The sequence below is a fragment of the Mirounga leonina genome, unplaced genomic scaffold (genome assembly GCF_011800145.1).
Source record: "Mirounga leonina isolate KUSES-001 unplaced genomic scaffold, KU_Mleo_1.0 Mir_153, whole genome shotgun sequence".
In the NCBI taxonomy this organism is placed as follows: domain Eukaryota; kingdom Metazoa; phylum Chordata; class Mammalia; order Carnivora; family Phocidae; genus Mirounga; species Mirounga leonina.
Genome location: NW_023270387.1, coordinates 25,612,844 through 25,632,766, shown reverse-complemented (window position 1 = coordinate 25,632,766; position 19,923 = coordinate 25,612,844). Strand labels below are relative to the sequence as shown.

At 42.1% G+C, this 19,923-nt stretch overlaps 1 long non-coding RNA gene across 1 annotated transcript in view; it reads left to right on the top strand.

Annotated features, from left to right (window-relative positions):
- Window positions 1-7,396: 7,396 nt before the first annotated feature.
- Window positions 7,397-19,923, top strand: part of LOC118013406 — a 49,328-nt gene continuing 36,801 nt past the window's right edge. The window contains exon 1 of the long non-coding RNA XR_004680005.1: window positions 7,397-7,415. This is a non-coding gene — a long non-coding RNA (uncharacterized LOC118013406). The remainder of the gene's footprint in view (window positions 7,416-19,923) is intronic.

Sequence of the window (19,923 nt, the reverse complement as noted above, 5' to 3'; positions counted from 1 at the left end):
GTGGGAGGGGCCTGCCACGCTGTTACTCAGGCAACCCTGTTTGGGCGGAGTTGCCCTGCGCCCCTGTGGCGGGGGATGGGCTCAGTGGGAATCAGTCTTTGGGGCTTTTGTTCTCTGGCGCCTTTCCCTGGCGGCTTTCCGCGTCTCTTCCATGTGTCAGAGCAGAAGAGACCGTTTCCAACCCTCTGTCTCAGAGCAGAGAGACCTCAGTCTGTTCTTCAGTGAGCTCTCCAGGCCACACCATCTCCGTTTCTGTTCCTGCTGCTATAAACTGCAGCGTCCTAGGTTGTGCGCCCCTCCGCAGCGCTCCCAGTCCTGCCTCCAGGTCGGGGCACGTCTCTGCCCTTTGTGCTTCTAAAACCGCCAGCCGCTCCCAATTCACGTGTGTGGGACTCCGCCACTCGGGGTTTCCACCCCAGGGGTTGTAGTTCACTGGCGCAACCCCAGCACCCCGGGTTTCCGTCTCGGAGGCTGCAGTTCCCGTGCGCGCGACCGTCGCTCCGGTTTCTGTCCGAGGGGCCTGCAGTTCCCGTGCGCGCAACCCCGCTGGTCTGGTTTTCCACCCCAGGGGCTGCCCTAAAGTCCTTTCCTGACGCTACCAGTCTGCGAGTCTGTGCCCCATCCACAGCGCGCGAGGCTGTCACTCACCGGCGGTGTAGGATCCCCACGTCCAGGCACCCTCCCGCCGCCGTTTATCCTCCAATATCTGCCCGCAGAATCACGGCTCTCCGCTTCGTACCTCAAAACCAACCGCCTGCGATATTCTGTTTGTAGAGATCCAGATCTTCTTACATCTCAGGCTGGTTTCGTGGGTGCTCAGAGTGGTCTGGTAGATATCCAGCTCAATTCCGGGGACCAGTTGAAATAGGGTCCCCTACTCCTCCGCCATCTTTCCCCCCTCCCTCTTGTGAAGTACTTTGAACCCAGATTCAAGTTGAACATGAAACACAGCCGAGTGTGTAAAAGAAAAATTGCCAAATCTAAATAAGAAATAATATAAAATCATTCAATAAATCTCGAAGTGGAGCAATATGTGAACATTCAGCCCATCTGGAAGCCTGGGTGCAGAGTGGCTGAGGGACGTGGGGGTCTGGTGCTCTGACCCTGCTGTGAAGGAGAACCCGCCCCGCATGGTCTGTGTGTGCCCACCACTCTCTTCTGCAGGGGAACGGAGGTGTCCCAGAGGAATAACAGCTTCCTGCTCTTTGTGTGTTGACCGAAAATGGGTGCTAGCAGAAATGCGTTTGCTCTAGGTTTGCCGGAGACATGAGGCTGACAGGAATTGATGGTTCATCAGATTGTGTGTGATGTTTTACCATAAAGAGAGGAAGAGCTGGGGTCATGCAGACCTGGGCTTAATCTCAGCTTTGCCATTTGTTTACTCCTCCATGACTAGAGGCCGACCACCAAAGTTTACAGAGCCTGAGTTACCCACGAATGAGATGAGGGCAGTTGGACCATGCACATATGCTTTTTATAGGCATGTTAAGTGAGTGATGTAAGTAAAGTGTCCAGCTCATAGCGGGCACTCATGTAATTCCTTTCCTCTTCCGGAGGGATAAGTGGAATTCACAAAGACACTGAATCATATGCTGGTCTCTACACCCACTCAGGCCACCGTCCCCTTACCTAGCTAGCCTCCCAGCCTCTTCTGGTCTTGGATCAGTCAGTCACTCAGCAGCCAGAGTGCTTTTCCTAAATCTTAACTCTCATTTCAAAACCCTATGTGAAACTCTTCAATGGCTTCCTGTTCCCCAATCCTCAACAGGGCTTTAGGATGCCTCTCATGAATTGGTCCCACTTACCGCTCCACCCTCACTGTTCACTATCGTGAACACCCTCCCTCACCTCCCCCAGGTCACACACACAGCAAGCCCTCCCTGTCCTGCAGTGAACACATTTCCACAAAGGGCTCAGCTTTTGCACAATTTATCCCCATTGCCTAGATGCTTCCCCACATCTCTCTTCCACAGGCCCTTCTTTTATTTGGGTAACTTCTACCCAAACTCTGGGGCTTGGCTTAGATGTTGCTTTCAGCTTTCTCTGATCCTCTTATGAGCTCTTCATTGCATTGTGTGCATACACCTGTCTCAACCTAATGTCCTACCAAAAATGCATGCTTACTCGTCCTGTTGCGGACCAAGCTCTAAGCCTCTGAGGGCAGAGTCTGTGTCTAATTCACCACTGTCTCCCCAGCTCAGAGAATGGTACAGAGTAGATACTCAGTAAATATATTACTTAACCTTTGAGTTTGAAATGATAGATTCAAAGAAAAGTTGCAAAAATAGTACAAAGTTCCCGTGTATCTTTCACCCATCTTCCTCTTATGTTAATATCTCATAAAATCATAGTAAAATTACTGAAAACAAGATATCATTGGTCCAGTACTTTTAAGTCATCTATAGATCTTATTTGAATTTTACCAATTTTCCCACTGTGAGATTGTGATTTATAATATGAAACATATACTTGGTCTTCATCCCCATCCCTGGCACAGAGCTCCTAAAATCCGTAGAATTTCCTCTGATGAAAACAATAAAAGTGCCTTTTGTTGTGTTAATGAGATGACCTTTGCAAAGGAGGAGGTCACCAAAGGATGGAGACTGGTTGCCATGTCTTTAGAGGGTTGGAACTTTCAGTCCCCGCCCCTCAACTCCAGGGAGGGATAAGGGACCAGAAATTGAGTTCAGTCACCAATGGCCAATGATTTAATCAATTGTGCCTATGTAATGAAGCCTCCATAAAAACCAAAAAGGTGGGTTTGGAGACCTGTTAGGCTGGTGAACACGGAGGTGCTGGGAGAGTGGCTGCATGGAGAGAGCATGGAAGCCCTATACCCCTCCCCCATACCTTGCTCTATACATCTCTTCCATTTGGCTGTTTCTGAGTTATATCCTTTTATAATAAACTGCTAGATGTAAGCAGATGTTTCTGTGAGTTTTGTGAACCACTCTAGCAAACTAATGGAACCCAGGAGGGGGTCCTGGGAACCTCCAAACTATTGCCCGACTGTCAGAAGCACAGGTGACAAGTTGGACTTGTAATTGACATCTGAAGGTTTGAAGTGTGTGGGGGGTTGGTGGAAGGGTCTGGGTACCTTGTAAGACTGAGCCCTTAACCCATGGGATCTGATGCTCTCTCCAGGTAGATAATGTCAGAACTGAGTTAATTGCTTGGTGGTGTGGAAAACACACACTCGTATTGGTGTCAGCATCAAATCCACAGGGTCCTTTTCCTCACCCAGGAGCCCATCCAGGATCCCATGTTGCATTTAGCTGTAATGTCTCCTTCATCTCCTACAATCTGAGATAGTTCCTCAGTCCTGCTTTGTCTTTGATGACTTTCACACTTTTGAAGACTTCTGGTCAGTTATTTTATAGAATGTCCCTCAGTTTGGGTCTGTCTGGCATTTTCTCAAGGTTAGATGGAGGTTATATATTTTTGGCAAGAAAACCACAGAGTGGTGCTTTGTCCTTCTCCATGCATCCTGTAAGGTGGTACATGAGGTTCATGTATCTTATCCCTGCAATGCTAATGGTGATCATTTGGTTAAGGTGGTGTCTGCCAGGTTTTCTACTGTAGAATTACTATCTTTCCCTTTGCAATTAATAAGTATTGTGTGAGGAGATACTTTAAGATCAATAAACACTTTTGAATAAATCAATGAATATTAGAAAAAGGACTGAATCTGAAAGAAAATCAATTAAAAGAGTTGTAAATATAAGTTCTGCACTTGTGTTCAAAAAATGCAGCAAGGATACAAGAGAGAAAATAAGACAATAAATAAACGAGTCAAAAATCATCTAAATAATGTTGAGAAGAGAACAAGCCTAGTTATATCATCATCATCTCTTATCTCATATCACATATTTATATTTAATAAACAATTAAAGAGGTTTCCATGGGTGAGGCAATTAAACACATTTTTATCTTCTGCTAGAGCCCAATTGCTGTGGAAGATGTGACTCTGCTAGGCAAACAAACTGGAGCCCATTCAGAGAAGTGAGCAGACAGATGTGGCTTTTCTGGGAAAGACCTCAGGAACAGTATATGCCCAAATTAAAAAGGCAGCACTCAGGAAAGTATTACCTTAGTCTTCTTGGGCCATCCTCACAGAAAACCATTATCTGGGTACCTTCTATAATAGACATTTATTTTCTCACAGTTCTGGAGGCTAGACGTCCAAGAGCATGGTACCTGCCTGGCTGATTTGGGTCCCAATGAGGGCTCTCTTCCTGGTTTACAGATGGCTGCCTTCTAGCTGTGTCCTCACATGGTGGGGAGAGAGAAAGAACTCTCTACTCTCTTCTTACAAGGACACTAATCCTATTGGATCAGGTCCCCACTTTTATGATCTCATTTGACCTTAATTACCTCTATGAAAGTCCCATCTCCAAGTACAGTCTCATTGGGGGTTGGGTTCAGAATATGAATCTGGGGGGACACACTCAATCCCTAGCAGTAGTTATCCTCAAATGCTTCATGGCACATCACTGTGTAACAGGATGTTAAAGTGGGACATCTCTTATCATCTCAATTTCTGTTGAAGCGTCACACTACATGCAATAGGTGTCAACACCCCAAATTTAAAGCAAGGTGCTTGGCCAAGATTTTTTCTGCTTGCATTAGCCCATCACCCACCTCCAGATGATAGGAAAGATTAGGAATCCATTAGGAGGAAAAATAATGCAAGGTTTCTCTAGGAAAAAGCTGTGTGCTGAAGTTCTCCACAGTTGAGGCCAACCGAGAGGAGCTTCAAAGAACCTCCCAATACGTTTGACATATGTCCCTTGGAATGAGGGAGGATTGTGGAGCTGGTATCTGACTCACATTTGGAAGAAAGTCTGGAAGAAAGAGGCTAGGGCTTAGGGGTGGGGGAGGCTATGTCGGCAGAAGGAGGAGAAAGCTCTATTGAAGTGCACTGTGCCAAAGGCAGGACAAAAATACATGTTTTCCAAGGTCCAAATATGGCCCCCAAGGAAGAGTCCAGCCATGAAGCAGCTTAAAAAACTCTATCCAAGGGGCCACTGAAGTGGGGAGGGGTGCAGGGTAGCTGACCCCAACAGAAGAAGATTGAGGTGAACCACCCATCCTGGGCAGGGAGAATGTCCTAAGCAGCCAGCAAGAGAGGCAGCACCCCCATCTGAAAACTGCTGTGGAAAGCCCCCAGTGTGAGGGGCTCAGAGGAACCTGGAAACGTCCCCTTGAGAGAAAGAGGAAGCACTTGGGTTCTCAACACCAAGGATGTCACCATCAAGCCAGGTCACATCTGCACCCATCAAGTTAGGAGAGCCCTCCTGCCCTCCACCTTTCTCCCTGAAGGAACCAGTGGCAACATGAAGAACAGGAAGGATGAGTAGGCCAGAGGGGGGAAGACAAAGAGGAGAAGCATCTTGGCAGGCTTCCCAGCCCCAAGCAGGCCTTGACAGGGGAGGACGAATGTATTTGGAGTTTGGTAAAAGACTACACTGGCTTTTTAATATCTGAAAACGACCAGAACATTCTATAGGATCTTCAGGAAGGAAGAAGGAATTAAGAAAGAATTTAACACAAAGTGGAGGAAAAATAAAGTTCTTTCCTGTTTGCATTCTACCAAGCGCAGCCTTTCAGAAACAAGCAGTTTCATAAAGTGTGGTTAGCTGAGCAGCCATGGGGGCCTGCACCTAGAAGGGCTGCGGACTTACCTTAATGCGCTGCTGCTACCATCTTGAAATTCTTAATATTTGGTAACAAGGGGCCCCACATTCTGCATGGGCCCTGCAAATCATGCAGCTGGGCCTAGTTACTACATAGGAGGGACTTGGCCATGTTCTATGCAACCCCAAGGGACACACAGTGGAACTGATCATTGGGAGGTGGAGAGAAACAGGTTTTACCTCAGTATTGGGAAGAGTTTTGTTTGGCTGCCCAAATTAAAATAGACTACAAATAGGTAGAGCTTCCAGTCACCAGGATCCTTACAGCAGAGGGTCAGCTACTTGGCAGGAACATTGGAGACACAATGCAAGCTCTGGACTCTGCAGTCTCCAAAATCCCTGCCAACCCTGGGATTATCTAATTCTTTAATTAATAAATCTCCTTCAAGATGTCTGTTTTTACCAACTTCACCAGGAAATGAATTTACTAGTGCTGAGAATGGGTAAGTATATTTTCAAGTCCAGCCTCTAACCCCTACATGGTTGGGAGTTTCACTAACTTCCTGGGTTTCTGTCAAAATTGTGAGCTGTTGTTTTCCTTTATGAGGACATTATTGCCATTACTCACTGCATTTTTGATCATTGTAAGTTGGATCTTAGTGTGGCTGGCACACTGTGACTTCTTGCTTCTAAGAAAAAGGCCTAAAAATCTCGGAAAGTGTTTTGGGCCTAAAGCCACTGTCATTAATCATCATTTTGACAGTGAAGCATAAACAGACATGACAAATATTTATTAAATTTAACATTAAAAATCTATAGGCATGTTTTGGTTATTGTTGTCATCATCAATGTTATTATTCGTGTGGGAGAGTGTTCTAGGAGAAGAAAAGAAAGTCCATTGCTTTCTGGGATCTGCCACATATAACCTCTCAGGCTGAGAAGTGCATCTTCTCTGCTCCACCTTTATAGAGCTAGTCTCTGAAGGCACAACTTGAGGGTCAAAGTTCCACTATAAAGACCCACCATTGATGACAATACTGGGGCCAGGAATTGATAGGAAATGGGTATGTTTGGTCATGCTCAGTAAACCCATTTCCTTACAGACTCACTCCTCCCTCATACTGGAAAACTTTGAGCTTCTTTCATACCATATTTTGGCCTTGACCTTTAGCCTCCCTACAATGGAGTCTATGTATCTCCATACCCTCAGTGCAGGCCCCCTAATTATAGCCATCCGTTAAACTGTCAGGAAGAAATCCCCAGTTCAATCACGTCTTTATCAGACTTCAGCTGCCAAAGGGGTCAAGTTAGGCATCAAGTCTGACCTGCCCAGAGCCCCTGTGATGTGCTGGTCTGCATTCTCACTGGGGCCTTTGTGAGCAGGCAGGCCAGCCAGCCACCTGGTTGCCCCCAGCTAAGTTCCCTGTCCCACTGCATTCCCCAGACAGGGTGGAGTCAAGAGAAACAATGGGACTGACCTAATGTAAGACCTTCCCTTTGGCTCTATCTTCAGGGAATTTTGTGCACAGGAGTTACACGGGGTTGTCAAAGTCCTAAATTGGAAATGGAGACTCCTGAAGAGGGAGGAATCTGGTATCAGGGGGAAATAAATTCTTCAGTTTGGATCTGCTCTCAGAGATTGTAGAATCATGGAATTTTATCGCTGCCAAGGAACTTAGTGATCATCTATCTAACCCTTTATTTTACAGATCAGTGTAAATGTGGCCAAGGGACTTGGGTTTTACTTTTATTGCTGAGTCTGGTTTTCTTGAGTTTCAGGTGAGTAATATTTTAACATGACCTCCATAACAATGAGAGAAACCCAGGGCTGTTCAAATGTGACCACATATTATTCTCTAGTTGTTTCATGCAAATATGTTTTATCTTTCACACCAGATCACAAAATATCTCAAGGACAGGTTATTTCTTTTCTGTTCCTCATAGAAAGGTACTAGCAAAGAAAGTGCTTTAAAGTATTTGCAGAGAGTTAATGTGCATTCTTCACTCATTTTTCTGTTTGGGTGTGTTTCTGTGTGTCTGTGTCTCCTTCAATAGATTACGAACACTATGTGCAAGTTAAAATAGAACCGCCAAATTTTATAGCTAGTCATACTATCCCATTTAAAAGGTAAGAACACTGAGATCCAGAGAAGTGAAGTTACTTGCACAAGATCACTCAATTAGCATATGATTTAAATGCAGATCCACTTTCTGCTCATTCAAGTTACCAAGAACAGAATTCTTTCCCAGGCCTTGACTGCTGTGTCATTACTGAGTCCCCCACCCAGACACACTGACCGGATTCTAAACCACCGATGGTAGGGTCCAGCTCCTTTGGATCTTCCCACCTCCCCTCCTATAGCAGCAGAGTAGGAGCTCCACAAATAAGCGTTAACGGGAACAGCATGGCTCTGAGCTCTAGGTAGAGCACATTGTCCTGGTAGAACTCCTCCAGGGCCTGGAAGACATAGTCTCTGAACACTGGTGCATAGTGGATAAGGCCGAGATTGTGAAGAAGATCGTTTGAAACTTGGACCAGACAATATTTTGGTTTGCATAATCCACGTTGGGGTTCTCAGTCATCAGAGTGAAATTCTTTAGCAGTCCATTGTCAAACTCAGTGATGTTCTGCATCTCCTTTCGATATTTCTCCAGCAAAACCCACTCTGAACACTCTGCTGGCACTGGGGTGGGGGGTGTTGGATAAGCAAATTTGAACTTCAGGGCCCCCTTCGGGGTGATACAGAAGTGGCAGTGGGGCCTATAAGTGACATTTTTCACCAGCCAGTTCATGCTCAGGTTGCCAAAGTCATGGACATGTAAGGCAGCCCCTTTGGCATGTTCTTCAGGAGATTAAACACCTCACTTTTCTCGATGAGATCCTTGGCCTGGAAGAAGTGCATGCTGGGATCAATAGATCAATATTGAAGGTCACAGAGGAAACAAGACATCAGAACAGGCAAGGGGAATCAGCCCTGATAATGTTATCATTGTTATTAGTAATACCTTAAATATGTAGAGCTGTTAGAGTTTACAAAGATAAACACTGAACAGTTTTTTGTATATCCTTCACTAACAAAAACCATAAACAAGTCTATGTCCCATATATGCATGTTTACTTACACAAGAGGAATTTTCCCATACGCATTGCTCTGCACTTTGTTTTTTTTCCACTTAATGATATTACTTAGGGATCTTCCTACATTAACACATGTGGATCTACCTTATGCTTTTTAAAAGGCACTTATGGTTGGATAGACCATAACTTATTTAACCATTCCCCTATTGATGGACAGTTAAGTTGTTTCCAGATTTATGCTAAGAAATGTGCATTTTTTAAAACAATCTCCCCTGGAGAATTTTAAGTAACTAACTTGATACCAGATCAGCATTTTGGAATCACCAATAGGCTTATACCCTTATTTTAGTAGATGAAAAAACTTAAATCCAGACAAGTTTGGGACCTTCAACTATTCAGGGTAAAACAATAACTAGAAACTGGTATTCCTGAGTCTTCTTCCACCATTCATGCCACTGCATTTGGGCCACATAAGGGCACTGGGCATGCTTGCTTTGGCTATTTGTAGAAGTCAACAGCCACCACCCAATATCTGGCCCAACGGAGTCTTTGTTAAAAGAACTGATTCATCAAAAGATTCTCATTGTGGTTTAAATTTTACTAGCCCAAAGATCACTGAGTTAAACTTCCCTTTTCAGTAGATGAACCAAAGTCCCCTGAATGAAGACGTAATTCAATAAAAACTTAATACTCTCATAAAAATGAATATTCTCTGGTTCCCCAATGAACTCCAAAACTTACTAGCTTTCTTCTGCAGATGATGTGAGATGGCTTGTTTTACCTAAACTAACCCCATTATGCCTTTAAAAATACATTATTATTTAAATGTCTACATTTCTTTTATCCTGCAAATGTACAAAAAGCAAGCATAGTATTTCTGAGAAAGAAAGAGCTGGTGGAGGAAATTATCACACAGGGAAATTTAGGACATTCATTCAAGAATTAGGAACAAAAAACAGATTGGCTCATGAATGGCCCTGGGCAGTGGCTCTTTCTACAAATCGCCACATAAGGAGCTCATCACCATATGAGGGAAAGGGGGTGATGTGGATAAGGATTTTCCAGGGATGAGAATCTGAACGCTACACTGACTTTTCAGACTAAGGGCTTTTTGCTTGTTTGTTGTAAAGAAACAAAGAGAATTTCTTTATTAAACAGTAAAAACCAAAGTTTCTAGTTTGGTCTCAGTAATGAAAATAATAGCTACCATGAACTGAGCACCTGTTCTGCAAGCACTGTCCTCAAGGCTTTACATGATCACTATTATACATGGTAGAACAATCTATGACACAAAAGATAAATTCTCAGGAACTTCTGGATATCAATGTCTTACTGACTTGTTAACAACTTCCATGTGCCCACAGGGTGTGCCCCATGGCAGTCTTAGTGTTGGGAAAGATCTAGAGCTGATGTGTACCCCACACCACCTCTCAGCCCCATACAGACACTGGGAACTTTCCTTTCTATACCATTTCCAATCTTGCAGTGGCCCAGGCCCCCACCCTCTGAGTACGCACACACTTAGCCCTTAAATTGGGCATATGTGAGGTAGTTTGAAAATTGATGAGCAAAATTTCAGGGCATCCATGGTCACCTAACATTCCTTCCTCTAAGATAGCTTCTTAGGCTAGGAGACATGCCCTCTCATCAAAGGACAGTATGATCCTGGCTCCAGTCTTGTGTAGCCCCCCACCACCAGCAAAGGATGGTGCCGGCAGGCAGAGGCTGGGCAGTTTCTTGATGCTAACCCTAATCCCTGTCCTTGTGGTCCCTCCTAGCCTGGACTCTCATTTTGAAAGAATAGGAAGGCAAGGAAATTCTATTTCTCTTGTCTCTCCGCTGATCTTCCTAGAGTAGTTTTTATCTAAATTTTGAGTTGCTGTTTTTGGTCTTTTAAAATTCTCTTTCCAGTCTGTTGCTAAGTTTCCAACTTTAGTCACTACTTTCTTCCATGTGAGTTTTAAGATTGTTTCCTCTGCTATGATTCTGAAAAGACAGTTTTGGTGAAAACCAGGAACCCCGTGGTATTCTGACTGTGTTAACTCACAGATTTAAAGGTGAAAAGATTTCTAAGAATAAATACCATATCTGTTACTGAGTGCAGATACTTCCATGCTATGCATGCTCCATGACCTTCTCCATATTGTATCTCTGGATCCAGAAACAGAAATTTCTATTTTAATAAAATAACTTAAGACACATTCAATGCCCATGGAAACATTGATCCCCTAACTTATTAGGCTTTTTCTGCTTGCTTCTGTGCCTTTTCTTTTAAGCCAAAAGATTCTACTTCTGTTCATTCTCTTTGCGTAAAGTAGTCAAGTAACGTATTCAAGATTCCACTTTTCTTTCTTAGCATTTGTTCATCTCTGTCCCTTAATATATATTGGGAATCTATGAGGAAACAAAATATTCTGTTGCCTTATGGGATCATTCATCTAGATTCTTTCCATCAAAGCTATGATTTCCTGGTAATTGAAGCTCAAGAAAAGTATCAACATCTCCCTGGATTTGCTTGCTTCTGGGGCAGGGGTCAGAAAACTTTCTGCAGAGACAAATACTAAATATTTTAGACTTTGACAGCCATGCAATCTCTGTCATAATGACTCAGCTCTGCCCCATAATGTGAAAACTGCCACAGAAAATATGTAAACAACAGGACATGGCTGTGTTCCAATAAAACTTTATTTATAAAAACTGGCAGTAGTCCACAGTTTACCTGCCCCTGTTCTAGATGATGATGAGGAGGAGGAAGTGGAGGATACTGATTATTGATTATTATTATACAATTAACATTGCTTTCTCTGTACAAAAAAACTATGCTAAGTATTCTATTAGTATTATTTCATTTAATCTCCTTAATTCTATAGGTTACCTACAGTTATTATACCATTTTATAGTTGAGGAAACTAAGCTTTAAAGAGGCTAAACAATTTCCCCACAGTCAAACAATTAGTAAATGGTGGTGCCAGAAACTCAGATCTGACACCAGAGCTCACCAGAGTTCACCAGAGCTTTCTATCATTAAGCTAAACACCATGCATGTTCACTGTTTAAAACTTTTTGGTCAACTTAGAAACTTTCTCTTTTTTTAAGATTTTTATTTATTTATTTTATTTTATATATATAGAGAGAGAGTGAGGGGGTGGGGGGAGGGAGAGGGAGAGAATCTCAAGCAGATTCCATGCTGAGCATAGAGCCTGATGCAGGGCTCAGTCTCACTACCCTGAGATCATGACTTGAGCCAAAACCAAGAGTCAGACACTTAACCAACTGAGCCACCCAGGTGCCCCTCTAAGAAACTATTTATAAACACAATGAACTTGTGAATTCAACTTCAGTAGAAAGATTAAACATGATTTTAATTTGCATAAGTAGATTTAGGGCTATTGAAACATTTAGTCAAACAAACATTTATTATGCCACTACTTTAGGCCCCAAATTACTACAGTGATTTGAGGTGGAAAATAATAGAATATGGTTGCCTTACCTCAGACACACTTCGAGTCTTTGGGGGGGAAATTTTCCCTTCCCTTCTCCTCTTAGAGTGCATCTTGGTTTGAGAAAGCAGTCCCACAGCTGGCATTGCTTAAGGAAGGCAACCAAAATTTATTTGCAACTGTCCACAGACACACAAATGTGTTTGCCTTTCCAACCTTTTATGATTGATGTTTTCACATGAATTATTCTTGTTCCTTTTATTAAAGTGATATGAGCAGTTTTTAGGGAATTTCAAGTGATCTTATAAAAACAAAAATCTTCTCCTAAGATTTAAAGCCCCAAGTCCTGACAGCTTTTCCCTGAACATCTTAGCCTGACTGTTTACCTCTAACTACCCAACTCCAGCAAGCCTCTCGAACTTTCTGACTCAATGTCTCCAACTGTATTAAGAACAGAGCCTCTCCTCTCAACACCTCTCTTCCACACAGCCACACTTGCACAGCATCAGGATTTTATTGTGTTCTAGCTGGGTGGGTTATTTCAACAGTACACAATCACATAAGGTAAAGTGAAAGTTTCCACTCTCATAAAGCTAATGATTCATAATAGTTTATACATCTTTCAGTTCTAGGAAAACTTCTCTCTGCTGTCATCCGTAAAAGTTCTTCTCTCCTTTGCCCCCTCTCCTTACTTCAAATGAAATGCCTTTTTAATTTTGTTCCCCTCCAAACACATCTGTTTAATTGTCATTATGCCTCATTTGCACTAAATCCAAATGGAAACCAGCCTATGGTGGCTGGATTTGGTGTTGCTTTTCCCCAAAGGTCAAACTTCACACAGCTGTTCGTCATGAGCTATCTCCAGCTCCCAGCAGCTGCCCAGCATTTATGTTATGTTAGTGATGTTCTCTAGTTGCAAGGTCTGGAGAGCTTTCTGTTCAGCCAAAAGAAATCCTAAGGGAAAAGAGTCAGAATGAATGGCCGTACATCACATGCAATGTTGCTGGGCACCTTCTCTGTATTGCATTTCCCATATAGAAGCTAATGCAAGCCAGTGCAGAGTCACCAGCTTGACCCATAGCTATTCCTTAACCTACAGAAAGAGCCCAAGAATATACTAAGGACTTTCCTCTAGGATTGAGATATCCATCTCTGATTACCAGCCGCAAGAACATTAGGAAAACAAGGCACAATTTGCATGACAGGAGTGGCTTAGAAAAGCATGGGATTCACTTCTGTATTATTAGATTTTTTTAATAAAAAAAAAATAAATGGAATTTGACAAGGATAAAGAAGAGAAGTGAAAGAGAAATGGGGAAGAGAAGAGATGAGATTCTACAGTTATACTGTTGAGTTTTATTTGGTAGAACATGCATATATACTAATGAGGCTATAGCATGACTGCCATTCTGTGAACACCTTTGGCCCTGCCCAAACAACATCAGCATCTCTGGTTGTCATGGAGCACCATGTTGGCCAGCTCACACCTACTTTTGACCAATGGCAGGATCCACTGCTGCCTTTCCTTCTGGGTAATACTTCAGAGATAAACAGGAGCCCATTGGACCTGGGATATGCAGCTCAGAGGAGGAGTTGGGGGAGAAGTTAGTGCCCCCAGGAGCAACATTTACAATTAATAAATACTCTGGCTTCCCAACCTTGTTGTGGGCAATTCTTGGAGTAGGATGATTCTGTATGCTTCTCAGGAAGTCTAAGAAAATTGAGCCCCCAATGTTCACAGAACCAGCATTGACCCAATATTCTTATATTGACTTTTTCAACTTGTTTATCACTCTCTCCCATCCCTCATTTCTGCAACTTGAAATCACCTCCCGAATAAATCAACTGCCTAAATACCCGTTTTAGGCTCTCCTTTCAGGGAAATAAGTCCCTTTAGGGCTACCTACTCTGCAATTAAGACATTTATAAGTAGCTGTCTATATGAGTTAATTGAAAAGCCACACACAGGCATAGGCAAGATGCATGCTTAAAAAAGACCTGAGAAGAGAGAGAGGAGCAAGATGGCAGAGGAGTAGGAGTCCTAAATTTCCTCTGGTCCCAGGAATTCAGCTAGATAGTTATCAAAACATTCTGAACACCTACGAACTCAACCGGAGATTGAAGAAAAGAATAGCAGCAAGTCTATGAACAGAAAAGCAACCGTTATCTGGAAGGTAGGATGTGCGGAGAAGTGAATCTGAGGCGATATTCAGGAGGATAGACAGTGGGGGAGGGGGCCTCTGTCCACCGCTACCAGCAAGTGATAGAGCAACGGAGCACAAAATCAGAACTTTCAGAAGTCTGCTCTACTGAGAGACATCGCTCCAGTGGCTAAGAAAGGGGTGGAACCCTTGCTGGTACAATGTGGTCTCAGGACCCTCGGGGTCACAGAAAGACTGGGGGTGCCTGAGTGTGGCAGAGTTCCCAGGTATTGGAGCAGGGAAGCCAGCAGCAAAGACAGAGCTGAGGAGTAGGCTCTCAGCTCAGGGTTGCCATAAACCATGATCTGTGGCACAGTCAGGCCACTACTCTTTGAGCAGGGACCCAACAAGTGGCAGATCTGGGGAGAATCTCTTTCCTCCCCTGGGAGGAGAAGCGTGGGAGCACACTGCAGGAATCTGCTGGGTTTGGAGACTTCAAATGGGGTCATGACACACTTTGGCAATCAAAAACGGAGGCTCAGTCAGTTAAGCATCTGCCTTCATCTCAGGTCATGATCCCCGGGTCCTGGGATCAAGCCACGTCTGGCTCCCTGCTCAGTGAAGAGAGTCTGCTCCTCCCTCTCCCTCTCCCTCTGCCTGCTGCTCTGCCTACTTGTGCTCTCTCTTTATTTTTCTGTCAAATAAATAAAAAAGCCTTCAAAAAAGATGGAGGCTCTAACTGCTAGGATAAATGAGGCAGAAGAGAGAATTAGTGATATAGAAGACCAAATGATGGAGAATAAATAAGCTGAGAAAAAGAGAGATAAGCAACTACGGGATCATGAGGGGAGAATTCGAGAGATAGGTGATACCATAAGATGAAACAATATTAGAATAATTAGGATCCCAGAAGAAGAAGAAAGAGAGAGGGGGGCAGAAGGTATATTGGAACAAGTTATAGTGGAGAACTTCCCTAATTTGGGGAAGGAAACAGGCATCAAAATCCAGGAGGCATAGAGAACCCCCCTCAAAATCAATAAAAATAGGTCAACACCCTGACATCTAATAGTAAAACTTCCGAGTCTCAGAGACAAAGAGAAAATCCTGAAAGCAGCTCGGGACAAGAGGTCTGTAACTTACAATGGTAGAAACATTAGATTGGCAGCAGGCCTATTCACAGAGACCTAGCAGGCCAGAAAGGGCTGGTATGATATATTCAGGGCACTAAATGAGAAAAATATGCAGCCAAGAATACCATATCCAGCTAGGCTGTTACTGAAAATAGAAGGAGAGATAAAAAGCTTCCAGGACAAATAAAAACTAAAAGAATTTGCAATCACCAAACCAGCCCTACAAGAAATATTGAAAGGGGTCCTCTAAGCAAAGAGAGAGCCGAAAAGTAACATAGACCAGAAAGGAACAGAGACAATATACAGTAACAGTCACCGTATAAGCAATACAACAGCACTAAATTCATATCTTTCAATAGTTACCCTGAGTGTAAATGGGCTAATGAATAAAAAAAAAGGCCCATCGATATGCTGTCTGCAAGAGACTCATTTTAGATCCAAAGACACCTCTAGATTGAAAGTGAGAGGGTGGAAAACCATTTACCATGCTAATGGACATCAAAAGAAAGCTGGGGTGGCAATCCTTGACAAATTAGATTTTAAACCAAAGACTATATTAAAAGATGAGATAGGACACTATATCATACTTAAGGGTCTATCCAACAACAAGATCTAACAATTTTAAATATCTATGGCCTAACATGGGAGCAGCCAATTATATAAGCCAATTAATAACAAAATCAAAGAAACACATTGACAATAATACAATAATAGTAAGGAACTTTAACACCCCCACACACACCAAAATGGACAGATCAGCTAAGCAAAAGATCAACAAGGAAATAAAGGCTTTAAATGACACACTGGACCAGATGGACTTCACAGATATATTCAGAACATTCCATCTCAAAGCAACGGAATACATATTCTTCTCTAGTGCCCATGGAACATTCTCCAGAATAGATCACATCCTAGGTCATAAATCAGGTCTCAACTCGCACCAAAAGATTGGGATCATTCCTTGCATATTTTTGGACCACAATGCATTGAAACTAGAACTCAATCACAAGAGGAAAGTTGGAAAGAACTCAAATACATGGAGGCTAAAGAGCATCCAACTAAAGAATGAATGGGTCAACCAGGAAATTAAAGAAGAATTTAAAAAATTCATGGAAACAAATGAAAATGAAAACAAAACTGTTCAAAATCTTTGGGATGCAGCAAAGGCAGTCCTACGAGGAAAGTATATAGCAATACAAGCCTTTCTGAAGAAAGGTCTCAAATACACAACTTAACCCTACACCTAAAGGAGCTGGAAAAAGAACAGCAAATAAAGCCTAAACCCAGCAGGAGAAGAGAAATAATAAAGATCAGAGCAGAAATCAATGAAATAGAAACTAAAAGAACAGTAGAACAGATCAACGAAACTAGGAGCTGGTTCTTTGAAATCTTAATAAGACTGGTAAACCCCTGGCCAGACTTATCAAAAAGAAAAGAGAAAGGACCCAGATAAATAAAATCATGAATGAAAAAGGAGAGATCACAACCAACACCAAAGAAATACAATTTTAAGAACATATTATGAGCAACTGTATGCCACATTTAAAGTCCTAAAAGCAAAACATATTGTCAAGTGAGAATTCTATATCTAGCAACACTGTCCTTCAAAAAATGAGAGAGAAACTAGGACATTCCTGGATAAGCAAAAACTGAGGGATTCATTGCCACTAGTTGTGCCCTACAAGAAATGCTAAAGAGAGTCCTTCAGGTTGAAATGTAAGGACCTTATAAAGTAACTCAAAGGCCTATACAATATAGGTGTCTGCTAAAGGTAAATACATGGACTAATATAAAAGCCAGCATTATTATAATTTTGTTGTATAACTCCACTTTTTATTTTTGACAAGATTTAAAAAGAAACGCATAAAAATGATTATAAATATATGCTAATGGGTACACATATATAAACATGTAATTTGGGACTTCAGTAACATTAAGTTGGGGGATAGAGTTATATAGGAGTATAGTTTTTGTATGTAATTAAAGATAATTTGGGGGGCGCCTGGGTGGCTCAGTTGGTTAAGTGACTGCCTTCGGCTCAGGTCATGATCCTGGAGTCCCGGGATCGAGTCCCACATTGGGCTCCCTGCTCAGCAGGGAGTCTGCTTCTCCCTCTGACCCTCCTCCCTCTCATGCTCTCTGTCTCTCATTCTCTCTCTCGCAAATAAATAAAAAATCTTTTAAAAAAAAGATAATTTGGTATAAATTCAAAATAGATTGTTATAATTTTAGGATGGTTAAATGTAATCTTTATTATAACCACAAAGAAAATACCTATAGAATATACACAAAAGGAAATAAGGGAATCAAAACATGTCACTACAAAAAAATCAACTAAGGGCAAAGAAAGACAGTAATATAGGAAATGAGGGACAAAAGAACTGTAAGACATAAAGAAAACAAATAACCAAATGGCACAAGTAAGTCATTCCCTACTACCAATCACTTTAAAGAATGTAAAATATAGTAAGTCCTTCCCGACTACAAATCACTTCAAAAAATGTAAAAGGCATAGATCAGCAAAATGGATTAAAAAAAAAATCAGGGTCCAACTTTATGCTTCCTACATACAGGAAGCTCACTTTAGATCTAAGGACACAAGCAGATTGGAAGTGAGGGATGGAAAAAGATATAACATGTAAATAATAACCAAAAGAAAGCTGAGGTAGCTACACTAATGCTAGACAAAATACACTATAAGTAAAAAACTATCACAAGAGATAAAGAAGGACATTATATGTTGATAAAGGGGTCAATTCACCAAAAAGATATGGCAAGTATAAACTTATATGTACCCAGAGTCAGAGTTCCAAAGTAAAGAAGCAAACATTGGCAGAATTGAAGTGAAAAATAGACACCTTTACAATAACAATAGAAGATTTCAATATCCTACTTTCAATAATAGATAAAACAACCATATAGAAGATCCATAAAGAGGGCGCCTAGGTGGCTCAGTCAGGTAAGTGACTGCCTTCGGCTCAGGTCATGATCCTGGAGTCCCGGGATCGAGTCCCGCATCGGGCTCCCTGCTCAGCGGGAAGTCTGCTTCTCCCTCTGGCCCTCCCCCCCCATACTCTATCTCATTCTCTCTCTCAAATAAATAAATAAAATCTTTAAAAAAAAAAAAAAAGGGAAGAAGATCCATAAAGAGACAGAGGACTTGAACAAACCTACAAATCAATTGGACCTAATAAACACATACAGATGGGCGCCTGGGTGGCTCAGTCATGAAGCGTCTGCCTTTGGCTCAGGTCATGATCTCAGGGTCCTGGGATCGATCCCCACATTGGGCTCCCTGCTCCGTGGGAAGCCTGCTTCTTCTTCTCCCATTCCCCCTGCTTGTGTTCCCTCTCTCGCTATGTCTCTGTCAAATAAATAAATAAAATCTTTAAAAAAATAAAAAAATAAACACATACAGAATGCTCTACCCAATAGCAGCACAGAACACATTTTTCTCAAGTGCACATGGAACATTGTCCAGGATAGACCATATGTTAAGCCATGAAACAAGTCTTGATGAATTTTATTTATTTTTTTAAAGATTGTATTTATTTATTTATTTATTTATTTATTTATTTATTTATTTATTTTCAATTTATTTAGAGAGTGTGAGTGGGGGGAGGGAAAGGAGGGGAAGAGAATCTCAAGCAGATTCTGTGCTGAACGCCCCTGAGATCATGACCTTGAGACCATGACCTGAGCTGAAATCAAGAATCAGTCGCTTAACCAACTTAGCTACTCAGGTGCCCCAAATCTTGATGAATTTTAAAAAACTGAAATCATACAAAGTATCTTTTCCAACCACAATGGAATGAAAGTAGAAGACAATAGCAGAAGGAAAACTGGAAAATCCACAAACACGCAGAAATCGAACAACACATTCTTTTTTTTTTTTTTTAAGATTTTATTTATTTATTTGACAAAGAGAGAGTTAGCGAGAGCAGGAACAGAAGCAGGGGGAGTGGGAGAGGGAGAAGCAGGCTTCCCACCAAGCAGGGAGCCCGATGTGGGGCTCGATCCCAAGACCCTAGGATCATGACCTGAGCCGAAGGCAGACGCTTAACGGCTGAGCCACCCAGGTGCCCCCGAACAACACATTCTTAAACAACCAATGGGTCAAAGAAAAAAATCACAAGGGAAATTAGAAAATACCCTGAGACAATTGAAAATGAAAACACAACATACCAAAACTTATGAGATGCAGCAAAAGAAGTACTAAGAGGGAAATTTATAGCTGTAAATGCTTACATTTAAAAAGAAGAAAGATCTCAAATCAACAACTAACTTTATACTTTAAGTATCGAGAAAAAGAAAAATGATAATGGCTGACAGTTTATATTGCAAGACCTCAAGGAGACCATATTTCCTCTGATGATAGGATCCACTCTGGCTTCCGCTCAGTGTTTCAACAACTGTAGTTCCAAACTTTTTCCAGCTCAAGCTTGCAACATTTTGCAGATATTTGCTCATGAATGCTATGTTCCACATGTCCCAAAA